Raw genomic sequence first — 19,200 nt, forward strand, 5'->3', positions numbered from 1 at the left:
AAGGCGTCATCAGAGCAATGCTTTCTTCCCAAAGACTGCCTGCCAGTCATCCTTGGCTCTTCAGCCACATGACAAGGCACATGGTGGCGTCTTCTAGTCTCTTCTTTTCTAGTATTCATTGATTTCAGCTTCTTGCTTCTGTGGCTTTCTCTCTGTCTGAATTTCAAATTTCATTTTCTTATAAAGGACTCCAGTAATAGGATTAAACCCGTCCTGACTGAGGTGGGCCAGTAACCTCATCAATGGGTTTACACCCACAGGAATGGATTAAGTTTAAGAGTATGTTTTTCTGGGCTGAGTGCAGTTTCAAACTACTGCACAGTCCTTCACTTATTCACTACTGCGTAGAAATGCCCAGCAGTGAGTGTTATTCACTGGCCCCCACACAGAGGTTTGACACTACCTCTGGGATGATGATCCTCATTCCCATACGCTTTTCCATAGCAATAGTGCTGTCTTTCCTTATTGGGAGCAAAGTCCACCTGCTCTACCTGATCAATTTCATCAGCTTTTTCTACTTCTTTCCTCTCAGGTAGGTGTTTTTCTAGCAAAGACTGTTTATCAGAAGAGAGAAAGTCGTTCTCAGGGAAGTTTACCTTAAGTTTGATGGTTAGGCAAGCCTTTTCATAGGGTCTGATAAATTGGCATGCCTTCATTTAGTGCACACTTGCTATCTTTTGCTTAACAATCACCTTGGCTGAGGGGATGACTAAGTGAGGCAGGTTAGATAGGGAAAGAGGGAAGACAGATGGGATCCAGCAGGAAACATGGCTGTGAGACCTTGCCCAGAACCTCCCTGAGGGATTTCTGCGAGGAACAAGAGGAAAGACCCCACCGAGACCCTGGTCATGAGGCCCCATTTGGAACTCTTTCCGGGGTTAAGGGGATGCACCAAATAACTCCCGTCAGGCTTCCCCATTGGTCCTGGATAACTCCAAATAAAAGTCCTTATTATTGTTGCCCTGAGAGCTAACAGGTGGGGACTGAAAGACAATCAGAGCAACAAACACCCAGGGCCCCTCCCCAACATGAGGAAAGGGGAGAAGGAAAGGTCTTAAAAAGGTCTAACCAGGGGCCCCACCCACATGTTTCACCCTGAAGCACGGCTCGCACCCATGCTTTGGGTGTGCACTTATCTTTTTTCTTCTTTCTTAATAAACTCTTTATTCCCTTGCCAACCCTATGGTGTGTTCTTAGATTCTTTTATACGACATAGCCAAGACCCTAGAAGCCCAGAACCTGGAGTGTTCCACTAACATATGGTTTGGTTGTTAAGAGTGGATATTGGGGAAAGCAGATGTGGCTTGGGCAATTGGGCTCCTGTCTATCATGTGGGAGGTCCAGGGTTCGATTCCCATGGCCTCCTGGTGAAGACAACATGACCTGCATGGAATACTGGCCCAAGTGGAGAGCTGGTGCAGGTGGAGTGTTCACCCAGATGGAGAGCTGACCTGAGTGGAGAGCTGGCGCAGCAAGATGATGCAATGGAAAGACACAGAAGAGAGATAATAAGGGAGGCAGCTGACCAGGGAACTCAGGTAGCACAAGACATTAAGCACCTCTCTCCCACTCTGGAAGGTTCCAGGATTGGTTCCTGGTGCTGCCTATAGAGAAGACAAGCAGACAGAGAAGAACACACAGTGAATGGACACAGAGCAGACAATGGGGGAGGGGGAACAAAAATAAAAGAGTGGATATTGGCCTTTGGAAGTCACTTAATGCTTCACCCAGCTATATGATCGTACACAGGAAAAGGTCTCCTCTGAAGGAGAAATAGTATATAATCCTTCTGATCTAAAACAATGAGAATAGCTCATGGTTCCAGTCCTGGCTCTTGGTCTCTTTTGCTATGGGGTGTAGTCTTCCGGTCATCTTTCATGCCTTTGTCAATTTGCACTTCTAGAATCTCCTACTCTCAAACTACCTTCCTTTCATTGCAACTTTTACCTCTATCTTTAGGACAGATCCATTCCCCTAGCCCTGGCACTCCGTGCACACATGGACTATATTTGCTGAACCATTCCAGGTCTTATCTGATGAATTCATATTTGCATTTCAGTACCTCAGCAATTGGTTCAGCACTCTACTGCTCCTTTCTTACCACCTTGACCTTCACATTAATTGCAAAGCACATTCTTTTGTAAAGCTAGTTTTCTTGTACCATTACATAAATCTTCTAAGATTACTGAGAGCTGATGTACAGCATTTTTATCTCTCCTTTCTCTCTGCATCTTTCTACCAATTCCAGAAAACATAACAAAGATGCCCAAACCCCCACCTGCTCCACTCTCTTTGATGGTCATACTCCTCCTTTCTTATATCAGAGAACACTTACTATGCCTGAGAAATCTGTTTAAACTTTTCCACTTCATTTGGATCCTTACTGGGGTGGTACTTCAAGGCTTGTTTTCTGTCAGCTTTTTAAAAAAAACTTCCTGAGCAGCAATGGGGTTGATCCCCAAAACGTCATTGTAAGTGGCTTCTTTCACCCTTTTCTTTAGCCAGTGAGCAGGCCAAGGCTGGCGACTGGGCTGAGGCTGGTGAGTGGGAGCAGGAAAGAGCATATCGCACCGTGCAGCTCGGGTGGGCACCGCCCTTCTGCCTCTCACCGAGCATTCAGGAAAGTTCCCAGAAAAATGTTCTTTTGAAGAAATATTTCCTTTGCTCCCCACCCCACCTGTCTTTCTACCTTATTTTAAAAATCACCTTTCATGTGATAAATGAAATAAAATGAAGTATCCTTGAAAAACTCAAGCTTGGTACACTCCATATGCAAGAACTAAATCAGAACACATAAAAGAGGGTAGATGCACTATGATATAACGGAATTGAAAAAAGAATTACTTTTTTTTCCTCTATATTTTGATGGAGAATTCCATGAAAGAGTGTGCTGGCAAGAACAAGTTTCTCTAAGTGACATTTCATTTCTTAGCAGCTAGATAAATGCTTACTTCTTGCAGCTCATGGATTACTAGCTCTAGTACTCCAGCAGTGAAAAATCATGTATTCAATTCATTCTCTACTGCATAAATGTTATACAAAGGGAGCAGAAATTTGCATTTGGGTCTTCATTCCTATTAAAATATTGCAGTCTAGATAACAGGTTAAGAAATGCTATGGTGCCACTGTCCTTTCATGCTTAGCCTCGATAAACAGTGTAATGGATTGTATGTTTAAGTTGAGGAGAAATGAAAGAGTAGAATCATGTTAAACTGTATGTCTTCTAAATAGATTACAAAGGGAAGCAGATGTGGCTCAACTGATAGAACGTCCACCTACCATATAGGAGGTCCAGGGTTCGATACCCAGGGCCTCCTGGCCCATGTTGTGAGCTGACACATGCACAGTGCTGATGCACGCAAGGAGTGTGGTACCAAGCAGGGGTGTTCCCTGCGTAGGGGAGCTCTACACGCAAGGAGTGTGCCTTGCCTTGAGCCGCCCCATGCAACAAAAGTGCAGCCTGCCCAGGAGTGGCGCTGCACACATGGAGAGCTGATGCAGCAAGATGATGTGACAAAAAGAGACACAGATTCCTGTGCTGCCTGACGAGAATGCAAGAGGACACAGAAGAACACACAGCTAATGGACACAAAGAGCTGACAACTTGGGGGGCGGGGAAGGGGAGAGAAATAAATAAAATAAATCTTTAAAAAAAACAGATGCCGGTTATGGATTAAAAAAAAAAATAGTTTACAAAAACTTTATCACATTTTCTGAACTTGACTAAAGAGACCCACTTGCAAATCCTAATAGCTAAATCATAAGGAACTATCTCCAAATTATCAGCAACACAACTCAATCCAAAGGCAATTGAGGTACAAAATTCAAAAGAAAGGTAAGGGCCAAGTCTAAAGAAGTATTCAGTGAAAGACTGAGAGTTTACTGAACCAAATACTTAAAAACAGGTCTCTCATGTACACAAGAAAAAGCAAATTTCAGCCGAGCAAGTCAGAAAAGTAAACTCTGCTTTTCCTTTGTGAAGCCTTTTAAAATATTCCTGTCCAATAAGGCTTAATCTTAACGTCTAGGTTTAGTATTTGGTTAAACTTAAGGTTTTTGTCCTTCCCATATATATTTTTTGCCTTAATTAGAATACGAGTGTTTTTGTTGGTTTGGGTTGCGAGTGAAAGAGGATAGAGAATATAGGAAAAAAACATGCTAAGCTGCTACTTCCCTTGTAGAGATTCCTTTACTGAGGTCAGCCCAAGTAATCTTAAATGCCATGTAGAAACATCGTTTGCAAAAATTAAGTAGAATTAAAATAATGCTGGTAGGCATGTAGACATGTAACAGACCATAGAATTATATTGTTATAAAATATATTTGGAGGGTGAAGTAAATTCTGGGAAATGCAAAAATTTTCAGTACAATGGGTTAGCAAGGTAGTCTTGGTTTTTGAGTCCAGTTCTTCATAATCTTGAGTCTGATCAAGTGTTATCCTTAGATAAATTTTTGAATAATAATTTTGCATACCTGCTTCCATGATCCTGACCCCTTTCTTTCTCTACAAACACTGGCCTCTGGTGTGTGCTTCGCACAGAAGTGAACATGGGGATCAAGGACAGTTGTGCTGAACATATAGAGTGACACACAGGCCCTAACAACATTGTTCAAGGTGCAACTTTGAATGTTGCCCTCGTGCTTCCAGACACAGGCTGAGGTAGGCTGCGTCTAACACTCTGAGGAAGGGCTTGCTTGTGGTGCTAACAGAGAGTAAGAGAAACACTTGGTGTTTAATTTAAAGTAATTATGCCATTGGACTTCTGACCATTGGAAAATTTTTAGAAAGCTCATCTTTTGCAAGAAAGTAAATTTGCAAATACATGTGGTAGAAAAACATTTTTTAAACAAACCCTAAAATCCAGTCATTGTTTTATGCAGCTTACCCACTTTGGGTAAGAGATTTATTTTCTAAAGTTTGTTTTCTAAAACATCCCTAAAACATAACATAGAGGTATAATAAAATACAACAAAATACAATAAGATTAAAATTAAGTTTTTGATGAAGAGAAGTCATAACTATTAATGAAGTTCCATGGGCTTGGAACCTGAAAAAAAACAATGTGGCAAAACCCCGAGAGAAATGAAACATATTCTGAATTTCTTTTTTTGTTCTATTTCTGTAACTTTTCTGGGAATTAAGGTGGTCAGAAGAAAAACCAAACCCACTTCTTGTGGATATACACGTGTTAATTCTCTCAGAATCAGCAGAGAGCAGTAACATATACTTGGGGAGGTATAGAATTACTACTGTGCTGGTCATTAGGAGGGAAAGCTTAAAATAAACTTAGAAACTATTTGTTAAAAAAAAAGTAAAGGTCCTTTTGCATGTCTGGGATAGAAAGTTGCTATTTCTTAGGGCTCTTCCTTAATACATGTTAGAAAGAGTTCGAATGTTTAGAGGTAGATTTCTTCTGGTTTGCAAAAAGGGTGTATTCTTGTTATTTGGGTTGCTGCTGTTTCTGTTTTTGGTGCAGCTAGGCAGGCTGTGCATTTTCCAGCTGTGTCATAGGCATAATGGCTCCCCATCGCCTCTACATAAAAAGAGGATTCATACATTTAACCATGTAAACCTTTAAGTTAGCAACTTTAGAGGAAGCCTATTGTTGTTTTGTTAGGTAATAATAATAATAAAAGCCATTCTTTGTACCACTAAACTTCACAGTAAATCCCATAAGATAGATCTGATATTCCATTTCCAAAGATTGGGAATATAATATCTTTTGCCTAATAAGTTGTAATATTAGAATTTGAACCCAAACATGATAGATATACCTAACCTCTTTCCATAAAGCCCCAATTAACTTGTGATTCAGAAAATAACATTAGATGCCAAATTTGAGTATATACCCCTTTACAAATATATACAGGATAAATGACATCTGTATGCTGTTAAGCTTCCAGTATAAAAAAGTACAAAAGCCTTGGACCTCAACTAAGATTTATGGCAAAAAGAATGATGCATTTGTTCTACATAAGATCAGTTAACTAGAAAAAACTGATTTCTTTTTCTTTTTCGTTTTGGTAACACTGCCCTGGAGCCCAAAGTGGCCAACTATTATCATAATTCATTTGGCAGGCCTGTCAAAGATAGCTCAGTCATTTAGTCTAACAAAATATTTTTTAATAGTTAGGGTACATATTTGATTTGGATCCAGGGACAAATGGCTCTCCAAAGGCTTCCTGGCAGGTTGATGACACAATGTATCAACTGGATGTATCAGGACCTAACAGTACTGAACCATGAAGTACATTTATAAAACGCTCATACATTCTCAAATATCATGGTATATAACAAATTTTATTGCCTTCAACTCAATGATATTCAGAATATGTGATACATCAGTCTTTCTGCTCTGGGACTTAGTAATGGTCCAAGGTTGTTGTCTTCTTTTTTAACGTAAAAAGCTTAACTTGAAATATGGGTCTGTTATCTTGGGCTTGGTTTGGGATGGCGCATACTCAGTCATGTTGTAATACATAATAGCTTATAATTTAACCAAGAAGGAAGTTGTCATTACACGTGATGTATCCAGAATCACTGATGGAGTTATTCCCCATAAGACAGTGTCTGGAATACCTTCTCTACTTTCAAAATCACAACACTTACTCTCATTTCTAGCCATCTAGCTGGATAATAAACAGGGTCATTATCACGATTTAACTTCTTGATGACTTGAGGTTTTCGTATTATTGGCTTTTCTTTTTATTTTTAAAAAGGCACTGATGAAAGTTTCATGGCTTGGTGCCTGGGGTCACATTCATCAGCCCTGCAGAGACAGATGGTGGTGTTTCTACCTTTATTGTCCCCGTGATTTCACTTCCTTACAGAGAGGGTCATGACTGAATGTGGAGCTCTAAAGATAGGTCCGTGCCCTAATTCCTAGAACCTGTGAATTACCTTATTTGGAGAAAGGGCCTTACAGCTGTAATTAAGCTAAGGCTCCTGAGAGGAGGAGCTTTCCCTGGATTTCTGGGAGGTCCTTAATCCAATGGCAAGTGTCCCTATAAGGAGCACAAAGAATTCTCCTGTGAAGACCAAGGCAGAGATTGTAGTGATACAGCCACGAGCCCATGAACTCCTGGAGCCACCAGAAGCTGGAGAGCCAGGAGGGGACTCTCCCCTAGAGCGCTGCCCTGCCAGCACCTTGTTCTTGGACTTTCAGGCCCCCAGAACTGTGAGAGAATAAACCTCTGTTTTTTAAGCCACCAAATTTGTGGTAATTTGTTATGGCAACCTTAGGAAACAAATATAGGAGGTTTCTCTAAAACATTTCCGAACTGTGAAGAAGAGGTACAAAATATTGATAACTTGTTTGCTTTTTTACAAGTATATTCTCCATTTCAGTTTCATTTTTGCAGACACCATCAGCAGTAACATCTGTTGATTCCCCCCACACTCACATGAAAGGCTCTAAATGCACTGACACCTACTTACAATCCTTCATCTACTTGTTTGTTTTTAAAAGGGATTAAGGTGAAATGGCTCCGAAGGAAAAGGTTATTGCCAGAGTCAGAAAGTATTCTGGGTAAAAGTGTTTGCTCCTTTAGTAAAGTCCCTCGTAAAACTGTATCTTCTAGCTTTCTGTGGCAACAAAGCAACTCATAATTTAGATGTTGCTTTGTCTCTTACCCCACCTATCACTTTCTTTCTCTCTCTCCCTGTCCATTGTCTGAAATTTTCTTTTGCATGTGGTAGACCTTTTTAGAGATTTCTCCCTTGCAAGGTATATAATGATAAACTGATCACAAGGTTTACAATGGTTAGCGAACAGTGACATGCATTCTTGTGACATAAAACAGCCCCCATCCAGAGCCTTTGAGTCCAGATACAGTTCATTTCCTCACAAGAATAGACAAAGAAGCCTCATGACACCACCACCCCTCCTGCAACCCTAGAATTCACTACCCCTAGCCCACCACCCCCTAGCCATCCCTATTGGCCCTTGGATCTTACCCAAGCCCCAATCCCCTCCCACTGATGAAACATTTTCCCGCCTATAGATGTACTGTATAAATTCTGACCGCCTCTGCCAGAGGCACGCTGAAGTCTCTCTTCAGAACCCTGCCATGCTGCCGGGGTGCTGAAGTTTCTATCTTCAGACCCCCACCATTGGGAGAGCTTCCCAATAAACTTTCTGCCTACAATCATGTCAGTCTCTATGTTCCAGTGAATGCTTTTTCTCTAACATTTGGTGCCAAAAACCTATGACTGAGGTCATGTTGAGACTGACTGATTGGTGAGGAATCTCTCCCTGCTGTTGTTAAGAACTTGGATCCAACACCGGGCACTGAATCATAGCTGGGTGCCTGCTCTCTCTCTCTTTCCATTTTTCCATTGTCCAAGACAAGCCACTGAAAAATACCTAGTGCTAGGTCAGTGATCCTCGCTGTCCCCAAGGGCCATGGCAGGTGGGAGGCCTGAATCCTTCTGAGAAGAAACCCCTTGGCTCCAGAGACATCTGGCTCCAAGCACGGTTTCTTGTTTCCTTGGAGATTTCTGACTGATTTGGGGACACCTGTCTCACTCGGAATCTCCCTGGTTCTTTCCTTTTTAAAGATCCTTGGTCTTGCCAAAGCCACCTAAAATGGGGAATTCAGTTTTGGTACCTCCAAAAACCATGCCTCTAGGCTGTCTCCTTCATAACCTTAAAACTCTGTACCCAGGAGACATCAGACCTAAAAAAAATCATTTTTCTATTCAACCTCTATGCAGCTGAACAATGAAAGCCAAGGGCTAGAGCACGACACTTTTGATTTCCAAATTTTCCAAACCTTAGAAAATTATATGCAGTGCAGCGGCTAGTTGTCTGAGGTTCCTTTATGTTCAGGCTTTCCTTTTCCTTGGTTTCTGCCTGCAATCATGTCAGTTTCCATGTCCCAGTGAGCGCCCCCTTTTTTTTTTTCTCTAACAGACCTCACAAAGATTAGCCAATAAATCTAGTTCTTCCTATGGAACACACAGAAGATGTGCCCTTTTGAAAGCCAGCATGGCCATGGGTCTTGTTTGGTCAATTTTATATGAGCATCATTTTGGGCAAAAGCCTTTCCTTGTTGGTCTTCAACTCCCAGGTTCTACTTCTGCCATGTTGATCTTGGAGGCACATGCTAACTTGGGGATGGAGGCAGCACATGGACTACAGCACCCTTAAGACATGCCCAGACATGCAGGGGCCTAGTAGTTAATAAGAAATAAATCCTTGCTGTTTTAAGCCATTGAGATTAGGAGATTGTTTTCTATTGCTGTATACCTGGCCTATTGTGAACCTTTCTTTCTTTCTTTCTTTCTTTCTTTCTTTCTTTCTTTCTTTCTTTCTTTCTTTCTTTCTTTCCTTCCTTCCTTCCTTCCTTCCTTCCTTCCTTCCTTCCTTCCTTCCTTCCTTCCTTCCTTCCTTCCTTCCTTCCTTCCTTCCTTCCTTCCTTCCTTCCTTCCTTCCTTCCTTCCTTCCTTCCTTCCTTCCTTCCTTCTTTCTTTCTTCCTTTCTTCCTTTCTTCCTTTCTTTCCTTTCTTTCCTTTCTTTCTTCCTTTCTTTCCTTTCTTTCCTTTCTTTCCAAATCAATTTCATTCATACATATTAATAAAGCATAAATCCATCCAGAGTATACAATCAATGGTATTAGATATAATCACATATTTGTGCATTCATCACTTCAGTCATTCTCAGAGCACTTTTGTTATTCCAATGAAAATAAAAAACAAACAAAACTCATCACCTCTCAATTTCTCTATTCTTCCCTTATCATACATAGCTACTATTCTTTCTCCTTCTCTTTAGTATATTTATATTTATATTTTCATAGGCTTTCTTAATTTTAAAATGCTACATTGTTCCCTTTTTAGAATTACTTCAATGAAGTATGTACAAATATTTTCTGAGATATATTACCTTGAAATTAGATGATCTTATACATTTGTACAAGCTTAAATGCAATATTCTTAGAATGTGAATCAATAACCATGATAGAACTAGCAAGTATCAAAACACAGATTCTCAGTTAAGATTTTTTATCTGTTCTTTGTTATTGTGAAAAATTGCTTGTTGAAATGAAAAATCATTATAAAGTCTTTTGAGGTATTTTACTTTATTTATAATGCAAATGTTTGTTAAATGAACCAATTAGTTTAAAATTGGTTTAAAATCAATTTGTTTTAAAGCTGGAAGAGACTTTAGGATCTATCAAATCAAATATTTTCACTTCCTTTGGAAAAATGGATGATTCCGGGTCTGGGTCAAGAAATATACAAAATGGGTCGAGAACATCTTGTCAGATTAAGAAAGCAAGGTGATTATCAAAGACTACTGGGTTATATAAAAGACTTAGGGTTTTCTAGTCTCAGGTGCTCTAGGAGCTGTGGGTGAGGGTGCATACATGGCCAAGTCTGAGAACCAAACCATACACAATCAGTCCTGAAAATGTCCCAGAAATGGCATCAAGAAAATGGCTCTGATCATAAAGATATGAATATCTTTAGGGGGTAGATTCCAAGTTCTTGAGAAGCACATGCTTTGCCAAGAAGCATAACAAGAAGGGCCTGAAGAAGATGCAGCAATGCCAAGGCCATGAGCACATGTGTAGAGGCCATCAAGACCCTTGTAAATTCCAAGGAGGTCAAGCCCAGATCCCAAAGAGAGGCAGCCACTAAGCTCAATTAACTTGCTTGCATTGCCCATCCCAAGCTTGGGAAGCGTGCTTGAGCCTGCATAGCCAAGGATCTTAGGCTTTTCTGATCAGAGTCCAAGGCTAAGGATCAAGCCAAGGCCCAGACTCCACCTTAGGCTCAGGTTTCTGTTCCCAGTCAGGGTCCCAAAGGTGCCCAGGCCCTAGGAAGGCCTGAGTAGAGCCTCCATCTGCCAACGTGAGGATGATGGAAGGACTGGTATGACTCCCAGGCTGCCATCTTCATGGGGCTGGGGTCCTCCTGTGCCATTTGTACAAACAAACTTGAGGCAGGAGCTGAAAAAAAAATATAGGTATTGTGGCAGTTTGAAATTATTTTTATGAATCCCAAAAAAGAGAAATATTATGTTTTTAAACTAAACTATTCCCCTGGGTGTGATATCCTTTGATTGCACTAAATTCAGTTGAGGGCCCTTTGATTAGATTACTTGATAAGATCCATTTAGAGCTTTTCATTGGATTATGTCAGTGAGGCATGACTCAGGTTGAGTCTCTGCCCCCTTGCTGGGTTTGATACATAAATAGAAACACAGAGAGAGACTCACTCAGACAGACACAAGGAAAGGAAACCGCTATGTTTGATCCTACCATGTAAGAAAGAGGACCACAGGATTACCTAAGCACGAAGCCCTAACAGGCTGGACCCATGGAGCATCTCAAGAAGAGATGGTGAGGCTAGAGGGGAAGGCTGAAACCATGGCAGAGATCAGCAGCCATCTTTCTTCACCATGTGGCAACATGCCAGGATCAACAGTAGCTGACAGTGGTGAGAAAGCATCTCTAATGGTGCTCAGTTTAGACTTTTCACAGTCTTGGAACTGTAAGTTTTACTCCAAATAAATCCCCTTTATAAAAGCTATCCCATTTCTGGTACTTTGCGTTGGCCCCCTTTTGGGAAATTAAAACAGATACCAAACACAAAAGGACAAATATTTTATGATTCCATTTATATGAAACATTTAGAATAAGCAAAATTTTTAGAAACAGAAAATAGATTTGCATTTACCAGGATCCAGGAGGAGGGAGGAATGGGGAGTTATTGCTTAATGGATATAGAGTTTCTGTTTGGGGAGATGAAAAAGCTTTAGTAATGGATAGTTAATACCACTGAATTGTACAATTAAAATGGGTAAAATGGGAAATTTTGTGTTTTAAATTTTAATAAGAAAATATTATTCTCATTTAAAATACATAAGATCTGAGGTCCAAACCAGGGCTCCTGGAAAAATGACATTGCAGGTTTGAGGAAATGTATGAGATAAGTCTAGAACACCATGTCCTATTAGAAAGCAAGCAAGCTACTGAAGACTTCTAGGGTCATGTTGCAAGAACTTAGTGGTTGGGTGGCGGACTTGGTCCAGTGGTTAGGGCGTCCGTCTACCACATGGGAGGTCTGCGGTTCAAACCCCAGGCCTCCTTGACCCATGCGGAGCTGGCCCGTGGGCAGCGCTGATGCGTGCAAGGAGTGCCCTGCCACGCAGGGGTGTCCCCCGCATAGGGGAGCCCCACGCGCAAGGAGTGAGCCCCATAAGGAGAGCCGCCCAGCGTGAAAGAAAGTGCAGCCTGCCCAGGAATGGCACCACACATGCGGAGAGCTGACGCAGCAAGATGACGCAACAAAAAGAAACACAGATTCCTGTGCCACTGACAGCAACAGAAGCCGACAAAGAAGATGCAGCAAAATAGATACAGAACAGACAACCAAGGTGGGGGGGGGGGGCGGGGGGAAGGGGAGAGAAATAAATAAATAAATCTTTAAAAAAAAAAAGAACTTAGTGGTCTAATTGAAGAGGTTCCCATTGGCGAATTTGTCTATAAATGAGAATAATTACTAGAATGGATTAAAGCACATCAAATATGTTTAAACCCAGAAGTTTATACTGATTTTAAACAAACAAACAACACACAGACAAAACCTCATTACTCTCCTTTGGAGGAAGCTAATGAAAGAATTCATTATTTTTGAGAATTTGTAAATACAAGGAAAGGTGCAAGCATTGATCTTGTCTTTCCTATGTATCTAAAGCCCAAGATTTACAAGGAAAAGTTACTTTTTATAGAAGTACTCCAGCTAGTAAATGAAGAAGGCATGCTAGAATTAGTGTATTACCATTTTGTAACCCCTAATGAAGTAACGGATATAGACAATGATTATCAATGGCTACTAGCAACTCAAATGGAGAAATGACCAGGTATTAGAAGTCTCTTGGTAGAAGTGCACAATACCATCTAAGAAATTTTCTTACCAAAACTTAGTACCTACAATAATCAAGGCTCTAGATCTGACTATAGGAAATATGGGAGACAAAGGAACATGTTAAACATCATGTAAAGATGCAATCAATAAAGTCCAGACTGAGAAACTCTTTGGGACAAATGACCTATTTTTTTTTCTCAAATGTATTGCACATGTACTCGTGTGCAAGAAAACCTATAATTTAAAAGAGAATTATTTTACATGACTTCTGAAACCTATAACTTCTTTAATTAAAAATACCTTAATTTAAAAAGTTACATATAAGTGAAAGAAACTAGAAACAAAGTACTACATATTGTAAAATGTAAATATAAATAAATTTATAGAAATGGAACCAGATTAGTGGTTATGTAGGACTGGGTAATGACAGAGGGTACATCAGAGGTGACTGCTAAGGGGTATGGTGATCACTTCTCAGACTTTTGGCTAAGATCAAGTATAGTATCTGTTCTTGTCAGTTTAATGGTGTTTTAGTGAGCCAAATAGGTGCTGATGCAAAGTGCCAGAAATCTGTTGGCTTTTGTAAAGGGTATTTATGTGGGGTAGAAGCTTAAGTTTCAAGGCCCTGAAGAGTCCAACTCAAGTTTACTTCCTCATCAAACTTTGTTGCTATGTATTGAAGCGAGACAGCGGGCGATGTCTGTGAAGGTTCAGCCTACCTCTTTCCTCTTATGGCTCCAAAGTCCCAGCTTCTCTAGATCTCAGCTCTAGGCTGGAGGGATCATTTCTTTCCCAGCCTGCTTAGCTGCCCAGAGTTCTGTTCTCTTCAACTACAAAATTATCAGGCGAATGACTCAACTCTCCCTGGCGCTCCAGCATCAAAACTAAGTTGTCTCCTCTGCCGCCTCTTCTACTGTGTGTTCTCCTTGAGAGAGTGTCCAATTATATAGCCCACCAAGGGGGCGTGGACTCAATCCTTAGTGGCCCTAATGACATGGTCAAATCAAAGCCTTAATCTTGATTTAATCAATTAAAAGTTAAACCTTTAGATTTAATACAATCAAAGGATATCATACCTAGAGGAACAGACCAGTTTACAAAATAATCGTATCTTTTTTTGGAATTCATAAATAATATCAAACTGCCACAAAGGGGTATGGAGTTTTTCTCTTTTGGTATAATGAAAATGTTCTAAAATTGATTGTGGTGATAAACCCACAACTCTATGATTATACTAAAAGCCATTGTTTGTACACTTTGGATAGATTGAATGATATGACTGTATCTCAATAAAACTGCTTTTGAAAAAAGATTTGAGACACTTCCACAATTGACTTTTATGGGCCTCATTTAAATCCTATTAAAATTTTTTTAAAAAAATTTGATAATGAGGGATATTTGAACTCTGGGTACTTGAAAATATTAATAAATTGTAGTTAACTTTTTCAGTATTTAAGCTAAAAAAATAAAATAAACTAGCCTTAACCTTTTAGAATTGCACACTGCAATGTTTATGGACGTAATGATATGAGTCTGGAATTTGTTGGACAATGACCCAGTATCTAAACCAGGGTCTTGGTGAATCCAAACAACCGTGAGTTGGTAATTGTTGAAGCTAAATGAGAGGTGTGTGAGATTTACTGTACAAATTTTTTAAATTTTTATATTAATATGTATTTGAAATTTCCCATAATAATAATAACATCAACAAAACACACACAAAAAATAGGGCCCAGTGACTTCAAGTGACTTGCCCAAAACCATGTATATAATTAGGGGCAGATTCAGATCTGAACTGGACTCTTGACTTCCAATCCAATAATCTTCCCCTTATAACAAGCTGTTTTGCAGGGAAGCCAAACTTCTGGGGCACCAGAAATCTGCTGAAAGCTTGACAAGCCAATGGATGAACTTGGGGATACACAATGGTGCTATCAAACACTCACACAAGCAGCTCATCAGCACGCAGCCAAGTGGCAAATAGGGATTGACTGGGAGGGCAGAGCAGCTGTTGACTTTTGAAGCATTGCCCAGAGCTCTTGTCTTTTTCCCATTTGCCCGTGAAGGAAGCCATTTCAAAAGCAGACCAGCCCTCAAAATACCTGTGCAAGAATAGTTGAAATGCTGCTCTGTCTGTACCTAGACTTCTCTTGTGGGAGCTACAACACAGAGGCTTATGACCATAATTGAGGTATAGTACCTGGCATCAAGGGTTAGAGAATAATTAGGGTGGAGTGACATTTCTGTGTTGATTAAAATTGCTTTTCCATTAGCCACTAAAACTCAGTTGCCATCGCTGTGGGTCTGGCATTGCTGAGAGACTAGGGCTGCAGAGTAGATTGCAGAGCAGATTTGGGCGCAAATGAAGAAGTAGTGAAGAGTGTACTGAAAATCAGGAAGATGATAAAGTGGCAGTGGTAGCAGGACAAAACCAGGAAAAGGACACATAAATCATCCAAAGTAGGCAAATAATAAACCAAATATTTCTATGTGGCTAGCTAGGCAGACATTCAGTATCATTGTCAGCATCCTTATTTCTGCATTTAAAAAATATGTATTCAAAGGTTGAGGGTCTCTTTGGAGGTCATTTAAGGGGAAACAAAAGCAGGATGGAATTTGCTACTGTCAGAGCTAATACTAATACTCTCACCTTTCCATAATGGATATTCAACCCAATATTTAACACAGTATATTTCGGGCAGTTTTTCCTGGTAGACTTCTATTGCCTGTTCTCATTCTCCTAACAACACCCAGTTCTTTTCTTTTCTTTTTTTTAAGAGGTATTGGAGATTGAACACAGGACCTTGTACATGGAAAACAGGATCTCAACTGCTGAGCTACATCTGCTCCCCAGTGACAGTTGGTTTTTTCATTTGTTTGTTCAGTTTGTTTTTTAGAAGGTACCAGAGATTAAACCCAGAACCTTGCACATGGGAAGCAGAATGCTCAACCATTTGAGCTACATCTGCTCTGCCTGCCTTCCCCCCACAAATGCTTTTCTTGAAAAACTGTCACTACCCCATCTTCTGCCATCTTGGTGGGATTGTTAATCAAATAATCCCTGACCCAAATTTGGCCAATCTCATTCTCTCTAGTGGAAGTTTGGATATTCAGGTTGTCATATACCTCAATAGTCATATCTTAAATAAAGTGGCCATTGGGTCATGCTCTCTAAATCCCTGAAATTTAGATATCCTTTATCCTGTTTTTTCAAAGACTAGGAACTTGTCTTCAATTCTGGGCCCTGTCCCTTACATCTAACAGACTTCCTTTTTGCTTAAATCAGAATTGATTTGTGTTGCCTGCAAGTCAACCTAAATTTCACACTGTCCACAAATGATATCTAACTTCTAAAAGAGAACAAATCAAGGATAATGAATATTCATTTAGTATTATAGCTACACCTAACTAACTCAATTCACTGGTATATACTAAAGTCAAATCTTCAACAGGCTTTCATTTGTCCTTGGGGAAAAATCAATTAGGTACCAAAATTTGGGTGTGTTTTTTATTTTCCTATTCTCTTGGGAAAAAAAAGTCATTAAAAAGTCATGGTAAAGGAAAGCGTATGTAGCTAAAGTGATTGGGCTCCTGTCTACCATATCGGAGGGTCAGAGTTTGATTCCTGGGACCTTCTGGTAAAGGCAAGCTGGCCCATGTGGAGTGCTGGCCTGTGCAGAGAGCTGGCACAGCAAGATGATGCAACAAAAAGAGACACAGAGGAGAGACAATAAGAAATGCAGCAGACCAGGTTGCTGAGGTGGCATAAGAGATTGAGTACCTCTCTCCTATTCTGGAAGGTCCCAGGATCCATTTCTGGTGCTGCCTAAAGAGAAGACAAACAGACTACATAAGAACACACAGTGAATGGACACAGAGAGCAGACAGCAAGTGCAAAAATAAAGGAAGGGGATATAAATAAATAAATAAATCTAAAAAAAAAAAAAGTCATGGTAAATACACTTATGTTCATAATAGCATAATTCACATTAGCCAAAAGGTGGAATCCATCCAAAGTCCAGCAACAGATAAATGAAGAAACAAAAATGTTTTATATACATATTATGGAAGATTTTTCAGTCATAAGTAGTAATGACGTTTTGATATGTACCACAGTATGGATGAAACTTGGAGACATCATGGTGAATAAACTAAGACAGATACAAAAAGGACCAATACTGTATGATTTAACTTACATGAAATAACTAGACAATGCAAACTCATTAAGTAGAAATTAGATGACAAGTTACCAGGGTGGGAGTTAGGGTAGAGAATGGGGAGTTATTACTTAACTGGTATAGGGTTTCTGCTTTAAGTGATGGAAAAGTTTTGGTAATGGGTGGTGGTGGTAGTAACACAATGTTGTAAATGTAACTAATACCACAGAATGGTATACTTGAAAATGATTGAAATTGGAAATTTTATGTTATACATAAGTTATCATAATAAATTTTTAAAAAGCATGGTATTTTCACAAGCCCAGAATACAATATACCAATGCCACATTCATATTTTTATTTCTATGTGTGGTAGTTTAAGACTGTATATACCTCAGAAAATTATATTCTTAAAGCTGGTCCATTCCTGTGAGTGTGACCCTATAGTGGGTGAGAACTTTTTATTACGTTACTTTAGTTAAAGGCATGTTGATTAGGTTACTTTAGGATGGGTCTTAATTGTTCTACTGGAGTCCTTTGAAAGTGGGATTAATATGTAGAGAGAGACAGAGAAAAACCCACAGAAGCTGAGAGAGAAAGACCCAGAAGCCAGAAGCTGAAAGCAATGAAACCCAGAAGAGAAGGGAGAGACCAGCAGATGCTGCCATGTGCCTTGCCGTATAACAGAGGAGCCCAGGATAGCCCTAGCCGGTCTTAGGGGAGAAAGCATCTCCTGATGATGCCTTGATTTGGACATTATTGTTAGTCTCAGAACTGTAAGCTTATATGACCATAAATTTCCATTGTAAAAGCCAACCCCCATTTCTGGAATATTTTATTTTAGTAGCCTAGCAGCCTAAAACACTATGGCTTCTGAAGAATTAGATGAAGTAGATAGCAGTAGCATGATTTTGAGATAGAATATACTTTTTTAAAATCCAGGAAAATTCATGATGGTCATATTTCACACACTGCCTCAATTTTTTCATTTATATTTACTAAAAGAGACTTGGTCATAGTTGGCAAGATTTATCCCGGAAAACAATTTATTTATACTGTAGATAAACAGAGCATATATGTAAGTGGTAAATCCTTCTTTTGGTTGATTATCTACTAGAATATGGGGTGAATCAAAACCATTTCTTGGAAACCTTGAGAGGGAGAAGTGGGCTCTTTAACCTAATGTGGCAAACCTTTCTTATAGGTCAGACACAAATTTCAAACCTTTGCAGATGCATTATCTTCAGCCTCCAGGTAGGAGTGAGGTAGAAGTTTGGAGTTTTTTCATTTCTTATGTTCATTCATGATGGTCCACCCTGGCCCCCTTCTGTGTTCCAATAATATATATTAGGTCTCAATGGTCCATGATTCCTCGGTAAGGTCGATTTTACATTTTTATCAATAACTCCACTTTGACAGAATCTCGGCTCTCTCCCTTTCCTTATACCACTACCTGCCATTCCCTGCACCTGCTGTTCCTCTGCTCTATTGCTGCTCAGCTTGACTCCAGTGATGCTTCTAGTCCTGCTCTACTACATCACCATCACTGGGCCAGGCCACCTGAATGGTGATGCTTACCTGCTCTTAACTCCCAGCCTTTAGGAATTCTGATCTTTTAGCTTGACCCTCTGAGTTCCTTGATCTTTTTGCTTGTGTTTGAATCTATGGGCCTTTATCTCCACTCAGTAGGAGCACACCTTCTTCTCATTTTCTTTTCTCACAACCACATGTAGTCTTCTTTTTCCCAACACACAGAAGGGATCACTGAGCATTTTGGGTTAAGATGGGTTCAAGTCCAACTTCACTGGGTACTTGGTCACTATTCCCCTTTCTTAACACCTGTGTCTATATCTGGTCTACTACACAGAATGACTTTGTCTATTTTTTTCCCTTAGGGGAGTTCATTGTGTCTCCTGAAATATAGCCTCCATTATCTTCACACTCTATCTGTGTATGTCTGAACCCAGGTTTTGAACAGGGTTCAAGTTCTATTCACTGAGGTTGCTGGGACCCATGCTAATCGATGGGTATAGCTAGATAAGGGGTCAGGGGTTGCCTAACTTTACAAGCTATCATATCTGAGCCTCATCTTCAGCCAGCTGGTTAATAGGAATCCCTGTGAGCGTTTTACCAGTGGGTTTTTTATGTTTCATTCCATTTTAGGTC

The 19,200-nt window shown here is 40.0% G+C and overlaps 2 pseudogenes; one reads left to right on the forward strand and one right to left on the reverse strand.

Annotated features, from left to right (window-relative positions):
• Nucleotides 1–371: 371 nt before the first annotated feature.
• On the reverse strand, nt 372–2,564 carry LOC101443482 (dnaJ homolog subfamily A member 1-like; annotated as a pseudogene).
• A 10,779-nt stretch (nt 2,565–13,343) lies between these two features.
• Nucleotides 13,344–13,490, forward strand: LOC111763786 (U2 spliceosomal RNA; annotated as a pseudogene).
• Nucleotides 13,491–19,200: the final 5,710 nt, after the last annotated feature.

The sequence above is a fragment of the Dasypus novemcinctus genome, chromosome 2, assembly GCF_030445035.2.
Source record: "Dasypus novemcinctus isolate mDasNov1 chromosome 2, mDasNov1.1.hap2, whole genome shotgun sequence".
Lineage (NCBI taxonomy): Eukaryota > Metazoa > Chordata > Mammalia > Cingulata > Dasypodidae > Dasypus > Dasypus novemcinctus.